Raw genomic sequence first — 19,592 nt, 5'->3', positions numbered from 1 at the left:
ATCTACCCTATGAAACGCTTGACCTATTAAAGGCTTACAAGGATTGTTGGATCTTACCTTGTTAAAGCATTTTGAACACCCTATTAGAAGTGTGCCTAGTTAAAGGACTTTTAGAATATTCACTTGGAATGTCACCTTATTAAAGGATTTTACAATGATTGTTAAATCAACCTTAGTCCAAAGGATTTCACCCTACTGATACAATTGTTAAAAAGTAACAATAGAATGTTTGATATGATAACTTACAACTTTTCCTTGCTGATTTCAAATCATAGTTCTATCCATCTTGATCCTCTTGATCTACTATAAAAATGTTGTATCACTTTTCCTCTATTCTGCAAACTGATTTTGCAAGTCACCTTGAACACTTTCAAATCAATTCACTCCTTCTCTCCCTTCAATTCTTTGCTCGCATCTCTTCCTCATACACTTTGAATTATGAGGCTTCATCTTCCTTAAAAAGACTTTTGGTGACTTAGGGTTAGGTATGAATCTACGACTGAGATTCATTCATTTTCCTGCTTAATCCCTTCCAATTTTCTGATTAGTTACATGTTGATTGCATAGGAAAACCAAATAGATTTGATCTTATCTTCAAAGCTTCAAGATCTATCCATAAGTTGGCATAAAAATAGTTTACAAAGTTGTTTGTGCCATCACAAACAACTAGGTCCATTATGTGTTACTCGACACTTGATAATACTGATGCTCGACACTTATTGTAATTCTATCTAGCTTGGCACTTGAACTTGCTTGACATCAATTGTATGCTTGCAACTTGAATTACTCAACACATGAGTGACTTGACACTCATTGCAACTCGACATCTATACATATTATACTCGGCATGTGTTATTAGCTTGGCATGAAATTAGTACATATTTGTGTGTTGATACTCAATTGTCAAAACCAAACTAAGATCAACAATCTCCCCCTTTGATATAAGTGTCAAAAACACTTAACTATATATAAAAAATCTAATTTCCTCAAGTATAATATATACACAGTTTGACATATATACAAAACTTCAAAATTTTCAAAACTCTGTAATAGACTCATATACCTCAAAATTTTGTAACTCCTCCCGAGTTAATGTGCCTGTTTTGTGTCCAAAATCTCTTCTCTTCTCTAAGTAAATTTGCTTCATGCTGATACTCTCTATCTTCAAAAATACTGACACTCTGTTTCTATCTTATATACTTTTTTTTTGCTCTTTTGTTGTTTGCTCTCCCCCTTTTAGGTTATCTCCCTCTGTATGCTAATATTGTTTATCTCTCCCCTTGCATATTTATCTCCCTCTTTATTTGTTATTATCTCCCCCTTTTTTGACACTAATGTCAAAGGGTCTATACACTGATTGTGTATTTGTCCAAAAAGTTCTTGTGAACTTCCATTATAATCTATAGAACAACATCCCAGTTATTTAATGCTACATCTAAGGATTTTATTTGGATAGTTGTTTCTGCTGCAAGGTGAACTAGTCCATCCAAAGTTGAAAGATTAGGATATTTCTTTAACACTATTTTTGCATGAGCTAGTTTCTTTTGGAGTATTCCCATATGAGGGGTAAGGGAGGCTTGCATATTAATCAACTTGGCTCGTATGTTAGCCTCTTTTGCAGTTAACATAGCTAATTGATTTTGTGTTTGAAGCACTGAATGAAAATGCTTCTCACTTTGAGCTAGGCTCTTAGGTAATTCCATATCTGAGAGTTTTTAATTAGTCTCTAGGCTCAGAATCCTATGACTCGTTTCTTGTGTGAAGAGTGTGGGATCACACAATTTTGTGTATAATGAGAATATCTTCTTAAGTACTTTCTTCACTTTCTCAATTTTATTAGCCAATTCAACTTGTGATAGTGCTATTTCACCAGATATTTTTCTCATTAACTTTTCCTTGAAAATTTTTCTCAGACCATTCCATAAGTTTAGTATTAGTATCCCGGTCTTCATTAGTCACCTTTTCCACAACTTTTGATAGTTGTTCTAATATGGACTTGGATTCTTCAAGTGTTTGCAAGCTAAAGGCATCCAAAAAGATATCCTTAATCTCTTGTAATACTTGCCTTTGTTTATACTCTTTTTTGAGTATTTCTTGAGTTTTCTTTCTCTCCAAGGCTTCTTGCATTATACTTATCTGTTCTAATGTCATGGTTGCATAGTCATATTTAGGTATCACCATCTCTTCCTCTAAAATTGCATCACCATAGTGAAATACCTTGGCAACCTTGGATGAGCTGGAGCTTGGTGCTGAAATCTACACTGGTATTACATTAGTGCTCGGCCTTTGAAAGACTTTTGTTGGAGAGCCAAATGTTGGTAAATTTACTAGTGTTTGTATGGCTTCTTGCTCCTTCTCCTTGGGTGTGTCCTTTTCTTCATCCTTGTCTTGATCAATTGTTAATATTTGACCTACTCCTTGTGTTTATGTATCAGGTACATATATCTCTATCTGTCGTATTTGTGCTTCTGAAATTTTCTCCTCTTGAGCAGTTTGTGTTTGTTGTTCAACCATGACAACTTTTGCAATAATTTCAACCTTTGTAGATGTATCATCTGATGTTTGCACTAAAGTTTGACCACTAGCAGCTGAAGGGATGACAACCTTGCAATTATAGAGAGAATTCAAGATTGTAGAGAGAAAGGGCTTAACTTGTGCCCTAGATTTCCCATGTCGAAGGGATGAAAACCTTGTAATTATAGCACTTTTTTACATCTTGTACCATTACAATCTTAGGTGGAATCATAGATAACACTCCTGCTGGGTCATTTTTATAAGAAACTTCTGGTATAGCCTTGAAATTTGGTTGTTTAACCTTGTTGCTGACTAATTGAATGTCAAATGCCTCTTTCTCTTTTACAGTTCTTGAACTTGATGCCATTTTGACAATGTATGGTTTTAACAAATATGAAACTGCATAGCTGGTAGATGAAGAATACCTTTAAAATCGATGGACTGATGCTTGATCTTCACTATAATCTATGCAGATACTTCAATCTCTCTTGTGAATTGCTTCTTTGCTCTGCTTGCTCTTGCTCTAAATTCATAATGACAAAAAAATGTGAAATTAGACCTTATACCTTTTCAAAATATAGCATTTATTGCATGGTGCATGTATAGCTATAAACTCAGCTTTAATACAATTCTTGTTTCACTTGACATTCATTGATTTTTACCATCACTTGGCAGCTACTACTAACTTGGCTCTAACTGACTTTGGGTGATAGCTCGACACATACTAGAATTTTACTCGACAATTGAAAAGGACTTTTCTCACTCGACAGTAATGTGAAAACTCTAAGATTTGACCTTAGAATTTCCTTATTATCTTGCATCTTTCTTAATGCTAATATATCTTTTTCAGTACTAACTTCTTTTGGAACTAATGTATGATGAAACATTTTAAATACCAGTCCCTCATACCTCCTTTTAGCTTAATTTGATGAGGTGTGACCACTTGACCTATTAGGTGAAATGATCCCTTCATTTGATGTGCTACATCCATCTTTCTTCTTTAATGTTTTGTTCATCTCTCCTCTAGTGTGTTCAACATCTACCTTGCCTTTTCCTTTGTTGAACTCTAAATTACATGCCTTTGACCTTATTGGGAAATGCTTGCTGATATGACTAGTCTTTAAACAACTAAAGCATGTAGTTTGACTCAACCATCTATTTTAGTTACCACTGAAGTGTGTTCTTATGCAATTCTTAGGGATGTGTCCATACTATTGACAATAATGACAACCATGTCTTGTATTGTAATCCCAGTTATAAGAGTTTTCATAGCTTCTTACATTTGCTGGCTTGCTTGATAACCATGTGGACTTGGATCTGCATTCAAAGGCTCTGTGTCCAAACTTCTAACAACTGTAGTAATGTCCTTCAAATTTTGGTGCATGCATGGTTCTGGTTCTACATTCATGTGCTTGATGACTTTGTTTGTTACAATTGTGACAATGAGTCATGTTCTTTGGCATAAAATTCTGACTAGCATTCTTACTCTTGCAAACATTGGCTGTATGTCCTTTCTTACCACAATGATGACAAGTAGGTTTAGAGTTCTTACCTTTATTGTTCCTTTCCTCAACAGCTTTGGATGATTCTCCTTCTTCAATTCTTATGTAGCCCAATCCTGATGCATCTTTACTGGATCTAGGGGATTTTAGTGCTTGCTCAAAGTACTTGATGGCTTCATTTGGCTTGTTGAAATTTTTAGCAATCTCCTTTCTCTTTTTAGGTCATTCTACAACTTTAGTGTGGTTATTTCAAGGTCTTTGACATTCAACTCATGATGAGCATTCATCATTTGGCTTATGGTGTCCAATTGCATGTTTGAGATCTTGGACAACTCTGCTGACTTTTCCTCCAATTTGTTTACCAAAATTCTTTTGTCTTCTTCAATCATGGCCTTGTCTTCTAAGATTTCTTCTTTTGTTCAGTCAACTCACATAGCAATATAGCTTGTGATTCTTGTTCCAACTTGAGATTTCTAATCTCTTCAACTTGTGCTCTATTCTTTTTCATTAGATCTACAATTTTTGCATCAAATTCACTAGAGTTACTATCTGCAAATAATTTTATAGTGCCAATCTCTTTGTATTGTGTGTCATTTTCTACTATAGTAATATCTTTTCTTCTCTTTAGTGAACTCTTCAAAGCATCTCTAACTTCATTTAGTTGTTGTAGTATGAGATGTATCTCAATCTCCTAGTTTTCAATGGTCTTTCCCAACTTGTAAAATTCCATCTCAAGATCTTTTCTTCAATTTGTAAAGTTTCTTCTCCTAAGAATGAGGCTCTAATACCAATTGTTGGAATTACAAATGGTAAACATATACTTCTGAGGGGGGGTGAATCAGAAGTATTAATATTTAACCAATAAAACTTTTAATTTAAAACAATGCATGCATTGACATATTGAAATAACATGTAAAGTAAATGCATCCACATAAACACTTAACACTAGATATGATTACTCAGAAACCCTTCAAATAAGAAGGTAAAACTGGGTGGGGATGACACCCATAATTCTCCACTACTGCAACAGTAAAGTGTCACCTGTTAAGGTTACATAGTTTGACCATTTTCATGATCTACCATGTGAAAGCCCTACCCTATTAAAGGCTTACAAAGGATTGTTGGATCCTACCCTATTAAAAGATTTTTGAACACCCCATTAGAAGTGTGCCTGGTTAAAGGACTTTCAGAACATTCACTTGGAATGTCACCTTGTTAAAAGATTTTACAATGACTATTAAATCAACCTTAGTCCAAAGGATTTCACCCTGCTAATACAGTTGTTAAAAAGTAATAGTAGAATGTTTGATTTGATAACTTACAACTTTGCCTTGCTGATCTCAGATCACAATTCTATCCATCTTGATCCTCTTGATTTGCTATAACAATGCTATATCACTTTTCCTCTATTCTATGAACTGACTCTACAATTCTTTCACACTTCTAAGTCACCTTGAACACTTTCAAATCAATTCACCCCTTCTCTCCCTTCAATTCTTCACTCCCATCTCTTCCTCATACACTAAATTATGGGGCTTTGTCTTCCTCAAAAAGACTTTTTGTGGCTTAGGGTTAGGTATCAATCTATGATTGAGATTCATTCATTTTCCTACTTAATCCCTTCGAATTTTTTGATTGGTTGCATAGGAAAACCAAATAGATTTGATCTTATCTTCAAAGCTTCAAGATCTATCCATAAATCAACATAAAAATGGTTTACAAAGTTGTTTGTGCCATCACAAACAACTAGGTCCATTCTATGTTACTCGATACTTGATAATACTGATGCTTGACTCTTATTGTAATTCTATCTGGCTCGACACCTAAACTTGCTCGGTATCAACTATATGCTTGGCACTTGAATTACTTGGCATATGAGTGACTCGACACTCATTGCAACTCGACATCTATACATATTATACTTGGCATGTGTTACTAGCTTGGTATGAACTTAGTAAATAGCTTAAGTGTGTTGACACTCAATTATCAAAATCAAACTAAGATCAACAACATCTCCTAAGGGTTCCATGATGTTGAATCACATGTAAAAGTTTTTTTAATATTAAATCTAACACATAACCAAAATCCACATCATAAAATAATCACAAGTACGAATTTAATTAAATAATATACAATTACAAAGGATACCACTCGGCATAACTAGAGTGCATAATCATCCACTATACAAATCACAGGGTATGAAAAGCTCAAAGAATAAATATGTAGTGCCTACCATCGTTCACATCTTTTCTAGATATTATTGTTGTTATTATCAGACTATGATAGACTAGTTTTATATTGATGGATTAGTGGTATTGTTTTGAGACTATCAGACATTATGTTATGGATTCAATGGTTACATGATGAGATCATTTAGACTTTACATTTCATGTATGCATGATGATCATTATATTACTTTCAGTTATTGTTGATGATTAGTTAGATGGTTTATTATCTCATGTGTTTTATTATGGATACTTACCCCATATTTGCATGTGTATGGTGTGCATGTTTTCATATTGTATAGTGTTTCTAATATGGTTAAGGAAGGGAGTTGTAGTCACCTGCTTAGTCGGGATCTACACGATGCACCACTTCCTACCATTGTCTATTTAGCTTAGCATTATATATATTTTATGTACATGCATGGTTTTTTTTGCAGGTTGCAAGTACCAGGTATCGACTTCTTTGAATTTCCAGGATGAGCGTACCCTATTATACTATCTCAATGATAAGAGAAGGGAGATAAATTCTCAAGTCCAAATTCCAAACCCTTAAACCAATTTTCCTAGTGAGGTAGGACAAGTATCTGGATATTTTACCTACCGAATGTGTCAGATGACATATTTCGTGATTTTTAACCCTTTAGACTGATTTTGTGTGAATTGCTCTATGATGGGTTTTTATATTTTATCTTGGAGGTCTATGGTGAATTTTCTATTAATTAAGTCTTAATAAATGGATTTAATTAATAAATTAATTATTTGAGAAGATTAATATAAAATATCATGGTCTTTGATATTTTGATTATAAATAATTAAATGTGAGTTAATTGAGGAAAAAGGGTTAAATTAAAAAAAAGAAAAAGAAATTAAAATTATTATAAATAATAATAAAAGTAATAAATAACTAATAATAATAAAAGTTATAAAAATTAAAATGAAAGTTATAAAAATTTAAATAGAAATTATATAAAAAGTAAATTGGAGTTATAAGCTTGCCTAGGAGTTAACACACCTTTCTATTTCTCTTATGTCAACAACACGGAGGTTAGTGCATCAATTAAGCACATGGTGTCTACAACCTTATGATTCATCTAGAAGGTTGGAAAAGACACATGCTTAGTTGGTGACACCTTCTAGCTGTTTCTAGAAGCATTCTAGGTGTTTCCTGAGAGCTCTTTATATTCAGGCATTCCTAGAAGCTTAGACATAGCATTCGGAGAGCATTTGGAGCATTGGAGGACTCGAGAATTTTGAAAAAGGGAGGAGCTTGCTCTACGGGTTTTTCGGAGGAAGAGCAAATTAGCATCAGAATCTGGGTAGATTCTTGTGATTTTACTTATGCTATTTTTACATCTTGCATTCCCTGTCTTCTTTGTGTCTTCCATATGTCTTCTGAAGATTTTCCTATTTTAATTGTATGCATTCTCAATATGGGTAGTTAAAATTTATTTGAGAATCTTTTATGCATAAATCAGAAAAGAACACGGGGCTAGGGTTTAAATTCATAGCCAAATCCATTAGATTAATATTTGGATAAATTTGAGATTTAAGTTTATAGGAAAATTCTAAAAATTAGAATTTTTAAATAAACTGTTTATATTTTCGAATTTGCACACACACACACACACACACACACACACACACACACACACACACATATGTATACATGTTTATGTGTTGTGATATTGATTATCTCTGCGTGTATACACACACACACACACATATATATATACATATATATACCTTTATATATACATACATACATATGTATATATACAAATATATATTTATTCATTTAAAAATTGAATATCATACCATTGATCGATTACGTTTTAAAAACGTTAAACTTTGTTAAAATCAAAATCGTATATTATAACCGACGAGTTGAAATTGCGTATGCAATTTAAAAATAAGTAATATGCATAAAATGGGGGGGGGGGGACGAGACCCGTGCCCCCGTGCCCACTGCAGTCGCAGTGTACCAACTGTCGCAGGTACTGCAATGACAGGGGTACATAGTACCCGCTGACGTCGCAAGCCCTGCGACCACAGGGTCCTGCGTACCGCCGACGACATATAATTATATATATGTGTTATAACAGTCGTTTCATATGAAATCTATTTTCATTGTTATTAAATTTTCATATGTTATATTGTATCAATCAAAATTATTAATTCGATTTTATAAAATGTAATAATAATAATAATTTATATATTTATATATGTATGTATATATATATATATGTATGTATGTATATATGTAATATGTAAATATGTTATTAATAAATTTGAATTATTAATTGATAAATGATTTATATCAAAGGTTCAATTTTATGGTGAACTCTTGTATAATTTTCAACTATTAAGATTTAATTTAATTGTTTTAAATTATTAAATAAAGTATATGAAATTTAATTGATAGTTTGGTGGGGGACGTTTTCAAACAAATCTTATAATTTGAAAATGGATTTTAGACCTATTATGGAAAACTTTTATTCATCCAAAACAGTACATGGAAAAACGTACAAAATGTTCCTCCATTCATTCTCCAAACTTGAAAACATAAACTGAGACCTCTACATTTAAATTCAAGTATAAATTTAGCAAAACCAAAACATGTGTTTGCATTGGGTATTCTTTATGCTATTGTTTTGGGTTTTGGGTTGACTAGTGTTAACCAATTATAGGACATCTACCTGAGGCTTGGAGGATTATGTGATTGTGATGTCATGATCATGTTTTAAACTCGATCTTTATAAACCCAGCCATGGTTATGTGATGGAATTCTCTATGTAATGTTTGTAAATTACTGATTGTTATAGTTGAGATTCTTATGTATGAGACACTTGACTTAACCATTTTTGGTTCTTCGATCAATTATCCTTGGTTATTTTTCTAGTCACCATGATGGGACTGAAATGTGGATTTATTCTTGATGATGTCATGTTGTGACATGTTTTGACTCAACCATTTTGGAGTCTTCGATCAATATGATTGAGATATATTTTGGTTATTGAGAACCAATGGATACTTTTGATTATCAGTGATACTTTAGTTGCCAATAGAGAGCTGTTGTGATCATGATTTTCTATGGATGTTTGCTCATGGAGATTTGACGCTTTTATGCATATTTAATGATTTTTATTATGGATTATCTTTTGTGATTTTGAGATTTATGATTCCATGAGCTTAGGGTAGGATATCTACATGTAGTGTCGGGAAGTGGCTTGCAATGGGGGCCGGGGCCCTAAGAGGCTGCCAGGGTAACTCATTGTAAGTTGCATTAATAAGTGAAAACATTCACACCTAATACTAACTAAATGAACCTAAAAAGATAAGTGTTTTGGTTCTCGCCTATGCCTTGAGTGCTTGTATAGCCTAGGATGGGAGTAGAGAGAATGCATGGTTGTGACCTTGCATTCCATAGTATGCCTCATCAATATGACAGGATACTAGTGGCCGCATGAGATCAGTATGGACCCGTGGAGTTTAGCTAACTGTCAGGGTAACTTGTACGTGATAAATGTGATGACACTTTCCCACTTACATAGTAGGTTCCTACATGTCTTTGTGTGCCTCTAGGATTAGATGTTGATTTTGTGTTTGGAACCTTTGAGTTAGTATACTTTTAGGATTCTTGGACTTATAGAGATTTATGCTATGTGTTATTGGATAGCCTATTTGGGACTTGAGATTATCTCCTCAGCATGATGGGAGTGGACCACTTAGGTACCACCTGGTCGGGTGGTAGTATTTTTTTCACTCTTATCATTTGAGATTTATTGAGACATCGTGTCTAATGCATCCTTCATGATGGTGGATATGTATCCTTTCATTGATGATTAGCATATGTTAGATGATGTTATCTTATGCTTTTATTTGCATGTTAGATTACTTTCTGCATATGATATAGTATATGTTAGGAGTGACATTCCTACTATGTTAATACCAATGATCTCTTTGGTGATTTTGGAATGTTATGCACGGAGGGATGGCTAGGGCCCACGATGGTCTAATGATTCTATTAACAGTTGGGAGGATCCGTGCACTTAGTTTATTATGTTTGATCTTTATGATGGATGTATATCTTCTATGATCATGTATCACGTGTATCATGTGATTATCTTTACTTTGATGTATCATGGATTAGAATAAGATGATGTATCTTATTTCACATATGTATATTATTTTAAGCTTTTCATACCCTGTGACATGTACAATGGATGATTGAGCATTTGGAAATGTAATGTATGAACTTTGGACTTATCAATATTATTTCATGTGGTTGTTATATTTGATGGAATTCAATAATGTTAGTTGATTTAGATGTAATTCAACGTTAAGGGATCTTTAAAGAATGTAACTAGTTGTGTATGTTATGATTACTTTTAGATGGACATTGCTATTGCTTCTGTTATGGTGCATAAGTTATATGTGGTATTTATTTTCACATTTAAAAAAAAAAAAAAAAAATGTTACCAAACTTAGTGAAATTCTAGGTTAATTCTTTGGTTCCCTTAGCGGGGCATTAAAAAATATCATGAATATAGTACATCATCTCATAAGATCTCTAATAAAAAAATATAGTACAAAAAAAAAAATGATCCAACAAAAATGTAAGATCAGAAAGAATGATACAACTGCACAGGTACATCTAGAAACGACATCCAACGATTGAATCTCAATGGTATAAGAAAAATGCACTACCACCCAATCTTGTGGTAACCTAAATGGCCAACTCTCACCATGTTGAGGAGATAAGCTCAAGTTCCAAATGAATAATCAAACTACAAGTCATAATCAACATCTAGGTCAAGGAAATCCTAATAGCATACTATCTCATGGGTACGAAGACAGAAATCACATCTAAACCCAAAGGCAACAAAGACACATAAGAAATCTACTATGCAAGTGGGCAAGTGTAATCACATGAGCCAACCTTGGTAGCCTCTCTGGACTTCGACCCCCTAGTGTCTCTATGCGACACCAATATCTAGTATCTCTATGCAACACCAATATCCTTTCGTACAAACAAGGAATACTAACGAAGCAAGGTCACAACCAAGTATCCTCATTACTCCAATCCTAGCATGTACTAGCACTTGAGGCATGGGCAAGGAAAAACACTAACTCTTTTTAATTCATTTTAAGCCCATTTAATGAAATGTTATCAGTTATTAAAACAACTTACTATGGGTTACCTAGGCAACCACTTTGGGCTTCGGCCTCCATTGCAAGCCACTTCCCAATGTACACATAAATTACCTACCCTAGGCTCATACAAGTACAAATCAAAGAATCAAAGTTTTCACCTTAGTCCTTTACAAGCAACTGGAAAGCATCTATAGATAAAACACAATATTCACCTCAATCCTTTACAAGCGATTGGAAAACACCTAAAGACAAATCATAACATTCACCTTAGTCCTATGCAAGCAACTAGAAAGTACCAGAAGACAAATCACAATAATCATCTCAGTCCTATATTAGCAATTGGAAAGCACTAGAAGATGACTGATTGAAAGCTCAAAGGTTACAACAAGAAAGTCATAATTATCACCTCATTTTTATACAAGCATCTAGAAAGCACAAACAAGCACTAATCATAACTCATCATATAAATACATGACACATCACCATGGTCAGGTATGAAAGATCATTTACATAACATCATCACAGAACAAACCCCCAAGCCTCTAGTAAATATCCTAATTGGTCAAAGTACTAGGTCAAACCTAGAACCCACACTAGTATGCCACACATCACATAGAGTACATAACAAAAGTAACTTTCATAATTCATTAGGTTTTGAAAATATTAAAGTTCAATTTTTACTATGGTTTCAAGTTTTTATTTTTTGTTTTCAAGTCTCAGATTCACCGAAGTTTACAAATTATCAAAAGATGTAATAATTTTTTTCCAAATAATAATAATAATTTTCATATAAAATCGAATTGTCAAGTAAAACCGACTTCACTAAAATAATCATTTTTCCAATTGCAATTCTCAAATTTACTTTTCACATATATTTTGTTAATTAACAATCTTCCATTTAAAATCTACTAAAATAATTTATTAAAGATCAAAATTATTTATTTATTCCAAATTCATATTAAATCATAAATAAAATAATTACAAATATATTAGCAAAATAATAATTACTATTATTAATAATATATAATAATTATTAACAAAATATTTAAAATTTAATAATATACATATAAAATAAAACTATCTAAATATATATATATATATATATATATATATATATATATATATATATATATATATATATATATAATCAAAAGAATTATAACACTAAATAAACCTTTTTCAAAAATAAAGAGCACCCCTAAATAAGGGGAGGCCGCAAGGCTTGGCTGCTTTGGCAGCCCACTGCCTCAACAACATACACTGCCTTGGCAAAGTCTACTATCACAATGAGAGGGGGGGCGGTTCACAACCTCCTTCTCAATTCTATTTTTTTAATAAAAACATTAAAAAAAAAACAATGCCCCCTCTTATTAAATTTGTAGTCTAAATTTGCATGTGTGATTATAAAGCACTGTTTTACTGTATAAAATTATCACAATAAATTTATACTATGGTAATTTTATACTATATATATAATCAATTAACACAATAGATTCGATAGGAAAAATACAGACAACCACTCAAATTTTTATATTACATGTCTCCTTTCCAAACCCTACCCAAAACAAAATACAAATCTCTAAATTTATAAAATGAGGGTTTCAAAATCATTAGTTTGTTTATAGAGGTTTCCCAACCAAGAACAATCAAATTCTCAAACAAGGCTTTCAGATTTAAGTCATAAACAATTCAATAATGAAAACCAATTTTCTCAAACAAGGGTTTGAACCCAAATAAATTTTGAAACAGACCCATCAATCACGAAGAAGACACAATAATTTCATAGAAGAAACTAGTGCACAAAACTCACAAGATCCTACCTAGATCTGATGCTAAACAATCAAATGCACAGAGCTCGAAAGAACTTTCTATTTCTTTCAAAACCCTCTTCTCAAAAATTCGCTCCTCCAAATCTCTATATGGAGAATGAACTCTAATTTCCTAATAAAGAGAATTCTTCGCAAATTAGGGCTTCGATTTTGCAATCATGTGAAACCCTTTTCTCTTTATTATTTTTATTATTTTAATTTCATGCACAAACTTTTCCAATTTAATTAAAATAATCTTTATTAAATTAATTCCATTCTCTCTCTTATTAAATCATGAGAATTTTTAATTAAATATTCATTAATTCAACTAATAATAATATTTAGAGTTTATGATTAAAATGAAACTCCTAAATAAATTATTATTAATTAAATAAATATAAATATGCCAAAATTAGAACTTCAATAAAATCTTTTAAATTTAATCCTTTATTTAATTAATTTCTTAATTAATTAAATATAATTAAATATTAAAATTTTTAAATAAAATTTTCATTAAATTATCTTTGAATTTGATTTAATTATAACTAAAAATCACAATAGACCCACAAAATTACATACAAAAACTCAACTGAAAGACAAAGCATAGATTCAAACTCCAATGTCAAAATCACAAATTCACATCACTTGACGAATTTAGATGGGTAAACAACTCAAATACACCTACTTTTTAGGACAATTAGCTTAGGGATTAGGATTTGGAATCAAGAATTACCTCCCCTCTTTTACCATTGAGATACTACGATAGGGCACACTTATCCTAGCAATTTAAGGAATTTGATGCCTAGTAACTGCAATCTGCATAAAATTTGAGCATGTACATATAAATATAATCTAAATTAAATAGGCAATGGTAGAGAGTGGTGCATTGTGTAAATCCCGACTAGTAGGTGACTACGAATCCCTCCCTCAACCACAGTAGGGACGTCAAACATAAAGTAAAACATACAATCGTACACATGCAAATATGGGGTAAGTATCCATAGAAACTACATATAAATCACAAATTTGAATATCGTCATGAAAAAAAAGAAATCACTATATGAATGTATAAAACATCATCATCATTGAAAGGATAAACAAAAGGACATGAAATAATCGAGTATCAAGTACCCCATCCATTATATATAACCAAGTATGAAATAACATCCAAACAAATTGGGTTACCAAGTACTGCTAACAATAAAACATAATCATAAAGCTGGCCTAAAAGAATCCGACAATCCAACATGAAAAGTCAACAAGGGGTAGGCATTACATCCACCCCACCAGACTTCAACATACTCCTAGAAGCCTACAAGAAAGATAAAACTCTAACACTTCATTGTGTGGGTTCCATTGGACCCTTTACCCTTGTAGGAGGATAATACTCCACTAAAAACACCCAAGTAAGAACAAAAAAATGCTCACAAAGTCAACAAAGGTATATCACCTTAAAGTACAATCATAAGAAATATGTCTCAAATCCAAACTCAATAGTTATTCAAATTTTGCCTAGTTTCTACAATGGGAGCTTTGGGTATATTTGAACATCACTAGTTATTTAAGGGTGTGATTTGATATTGCATGAGTATTTGTTTTAATTTTAATTTAAAAAAAGGTTTAGTTAGTTTTATAATTTATTTTCTTAAATATTTTAATATATATAATTTAAAATAGTTTTATTATATATGTATATTATTAAATGTTAAATATTTTGTTAATAATTATTATATATTATAAATATTAATAATAGTTAAAGTTTTTATTAAAAACTTGGGAAGTGCTCTGCGAATTCAGCAAAAATGACGAAAGCATCAAAAATGACAAATATTTTCAAAAAGCAATCGCCCTAAATCAAGGTTTCACGCTTTTCAGCAGAAAATAAGATCGCAGCCTCCTCTGACGACCTACAAGAAATATGATGCCCTTTCTCAATGCAATCACACACATGGATACTCCCAAGATGAAAATAAAAATAAATTTGAATCCTATGTCTGGCAGCATAGCGAACGAAATAATGAGATTCAATACAACCAGTCCCATAATAAAGAAGATGGATGGTAGACGGTGCGCAAGAGGAAAAAGCGACCACAATTTTGGCACAATTGAAATGAAAATGGAGGAAAAATCCATCAACACAAATCCTTCTATAGTAAAGCTAGATACGTGACAAAACCAAAATTTAACCCTAACCCCTATCTGATTAAGCTAGAGAAGCCTCGAGTGGTTTCTGAGGCTAATTCCATCCCCTTGGGAAGGGCACAGGAATTTGGTTCAAAAATCAAGAGCCCCTTGGTTCCTTCAAAGTGGCATTATGAGTGCATTTCAAAAATTAGAACTCCTAACAAGGAAAAAGAAGTATACATCCCACCGCACTGAAAAAGAGAACAAATTGCCTTAAAGTATAATGTGGAAAACCATCCAAAGCCAAGCTTCATGGATAAGAATTCAATTGGAGAAGAAATCATAATCAACAATGCCTATAGTGAAGGAAAATGGAAAGACTGTGAAAACAAGGAAATATATATGTATTGGAACGGTCCGTCAAGGAAGAGAGCTAGGTTGGAGCGAATTATTTCAAAGATTTGGGGCAATAAGGTAAGTAGCATTAATTTTTTTGTTGAAAAACTCTAGTTTATTTTATGCTGAAATCCATAGGATAAAAAGGAAATCTTGGAAGCAGATTTTGTTTTTTATAAGTGTCATCATGTTAAATTTTTAGCTTGGCATTAAAATTTCAACAAAGACCATATTAAAAAATATGAATCAATAATATGGATGGAAAGCATAGAGGTACCATCAGAATTAATGGAAGAAACAAAAATTAAAAAGATAGGTAACTCATTAGGATCTGTAATAGGTTTCATAGATAACATTTACATATCTAATAAAATTAGGGTTCTGGTTAAAACAAACCAAACTCAATCAATTAACAGGAAAGTAATTACAAATAGATCTATTTATAATCTAATTTTCAAAGAGTTTTTAGGAGATATTAACAAAACAATAGATCCAAACCTTGCAAAATTAGACATAAAAAATAACATTAAAAACCTTAAAAAGAGGACAGGCAAAACATATGCAAAAGAGGAAAAGGAAATCAGAGTGACACCAAGTACAAAAGATTATTTGACTGAAAAAGAGAGAGGAAAACATTAATATGGAAAATAGACCAGTAAATAGAGAAGTAACTATGGACATCGAGAAGAATATTGAGGACACAATGGAATCTGGATGGAAGGAAGACATCAGCTACCAGCACTCGTTAATCAAATTTAAGAACTACAAAGATTGTCTGCAGGAAAAGGAAGTAATCGAGGAAATGGATCAGAATATTTTGAAATTAAAGAAACTAATGCATGAAGATCTCTTGAATCAAAATGATCTAATAGACCAAAGTCTATTAGCAAAAGAACTACACAGGGAACATAAAGGGAAGAAGACAAAAATCTCAGAGATAGGGGAGTTCTCAAGAAAGGATGAATCTCAAATGAAGAAACAAAGAAAATATAAAGAATTGAATCTTGTTTGGCAAGAAGAACAACGTTCAGAGAAGAAAGATGAGAAAATCTCAAAAATCTCACAAGAAAAAGATATTCAGAAGGAAAACATAGAGTAAGAGACTATTATACCATTAGTAGACTCTACCCAGTGGAGTAACATAACAATTAGGAAAAAAGGGAGAAAGAAAAGTTACAAGTTTTGGAAAACTCCTAGCAATGGGCAAGACATGTTTGCATCAGAACCAGAAAAAATTGATAAAGATATAAGGGAGCCTCCCCGTTCATAGAAAATATCTGGTGGAATATGACTATGAGTAGTTCCATCAAAGATAAGAGTAATATAGAGGTAGAAGTGTTAAGGTCTATCCAGACCACACATAAAGAGGATCGACAAATTAGCAATCAATTGATTAAAGAAATCATCTCAGAGGAAAATCAGGAAGGGGAGGAATCATTAATTGTAGAAATGGTAGCTAAAGAACATAATCTTGAAAAAATAGGGATAACAGTAAATGAGGAAGGAATGAAGACTCCAATTTGTGGGAAATCAAAGTAGAAGAGGGGTAGGAAGTCTCTCAAAGAACTCAGAGAAGTAGTAGGACAGATCAAGGAACAAACCAAGATTCTAGATATCTTATACAATGGGAAGGGGAAGTTCCTTCCCAAGGATCAATGAAAATCACCTCTTGGAATGCTAGGGGTCTTAATGCCCCTAGCAAAAAATTCTTGCTAAATCATAATCTAACCATATTTGATTTAGATATTATATTAATTCAAGAAACTAAACTAAATAGAGATGAAGGAATGAAATTAAGTCAAAAATTGGGAAGATGGAAATCAGAGTTACGATATTCGTAGGGAGCTTTAGGATGATTGGGAATTGTATGGAACCCTCGACAAATCAGTATAGAATTACTGTCCTCCCAAGCTAACTAGATGGGAGCAAGGATTAATAGCTCTAAATCAGACCTAAAAATTATCATAATAAATGTCTACGGGCCAACTCCTACAATAGACAAGTTAGTAGTCTGGGAAGAAATCAATGCTTTCATCAAAACACTACCCCTAGAAATCATCATCATTGGAGGATATTTTAATGTAATCTCAAGGAAGAAAAATAGGGAGGGAGCACTCAAGCATGCAAATCAAAACAAAAAATCGTATGTTTACTTGGAATAATAGAAGGAAAGGTTTTTGTTATATAGCAGAGCGTTTGGATAGATTTCTCCTCAAAAGAGAACTCAGTCCAGACAAAATGGCTACTGCGAAAATTCTTGCTATGGCTGGCTTTGATCACTTCCTAGTGAAATTAGAAATTAAAGAAAAAACTAAACCCAACAGGAACCCCTTCAAATGCAAGAAAATGTGGTTTCAGGATATGACTTTTATGAATCATGTCAAAGAATGGTGGCAGGAGGAATAGTTCAAAGGTTCTAAAATGTTTTGCCTTGTCTCAAAATTGAAAAATTTTAAAGAAAAAATGTTAAAATGGAATAATCAACACTTTAAAAACATTTTCAAAGAAAAACTAGAGATAGAAGAAAAATTAAATAAACTAAATAAAGAAATCATCAAAAATGGAATGAATAATGAAACCTTTATGCTAGAAAAAGAATATTTACATAAACATGAAGACATCTTAGCAAAAGAAGAAATATTCTGGAGGCAGAAATCTAGGGATAAATGGCTCCTAGAAAGGGACTATAATACCAAATTTTTTCATAATAGCATACTCTCTAATAGAAATCATATTAACATCTCAAGAATTAAGAATTCTGAGGGGGAGAAAATCGAAAACCTTCTAGAAATTGCAGAAATTCTAACTAAACACTTTAGTAACACTCTTAATAATTATGAATTTTGTAATAAATCAACCCAAGAAGAGATGTTAAAGTCTATTCCAAAGATGATAATGGGAGAGGATAATAAATTCCTCTTTGAATCCTTTACTCTTCAAGAGGTAAAGATCGCACTCTTTAGCATGAACCCAGATAAATCCTTGGGTCTAGATGGCTTTCAAGCTTTCTTCTTCCAACAATGCAGGGACATCCTAGGAGAATAATTTTGGAAAGCCTTGGAAGCCACACGCTATGGTGGCACCATTCTAACTGAAATTAACTATACTTTTAAAACTCTTATCCCCAAGAAAAGCAATAGTATGGAGCTTGGGGATTTCAAACCTATTGCTTTATGTAATACTATTTATAAAATTTATTCTAAAATATAAGCTAACTGTCTCAAAAGATTTCTTCCTAAACTTATATCGAAAGAACAAACTGGTTTTTTTCTAGGAAGATCTATCTTAGACAGTATTTCCTTTATACAGGAAACTATACATTCAACAACTAAAAACAAGGAAGCTTGCATGTTCCTAAAATTGATATCCAAAAAGCTTATGATAAGGTAGATTGGAAATTTCTTTGAAAAACACTTGAGGCTTTCGATTTCTCAAAACAATGGATTAACATCATTTATCAATGCATCTCAACTCCTAAAATTTCAATCCTAATTAATGGTACCTTAGAGGTTTCTTCAAAATTTCTAGGGGCATTAGACAAGATGATCCCATATCACCTTTTTTGTTCATAATTATGGCAAAAGCCTTTGGTAGAGCAATAAAAAAAGTGCAATCGGATGACATGATTAAAGAGGTAAGAGTCACAAATGAAGTAGAGAATACCACACATCAACAATTTGTTGATGATACCATTCTTGTGGGAATCAGTACTATGCAAGAGGCAAACCATTTCCAACACATCATAGACACATATACAAAAGCATCAGTACAAATGATTAATGCCGAAAAATCAAAAATATTTTTTCTGAATATTTTTGAGGAAGTTGAAGACCAAATTTGTAATAAACTTGGCTTCAAAAAAGGAAAGT

The sequence above is a fragment of the Cupressus sempervirens genome, chromosome 7 (genome assembly GCF_028749045.1).
Source record: "Cupressus sempervirens isolate cs-2001-9-10 chromosome 7, ASM2874904v1, whole genome shotgun sequence".
NCBI classification, from domain to species: domain Eukaryota; kingdom Viridiplantae; phylum Streptophyta; class Pinopsida; order Cupressales; family Cupressaceae; genus Cupressus; species Cupressus sempervirens.
Note: the sequence above shows the minus strand (reverse complement) of the source record.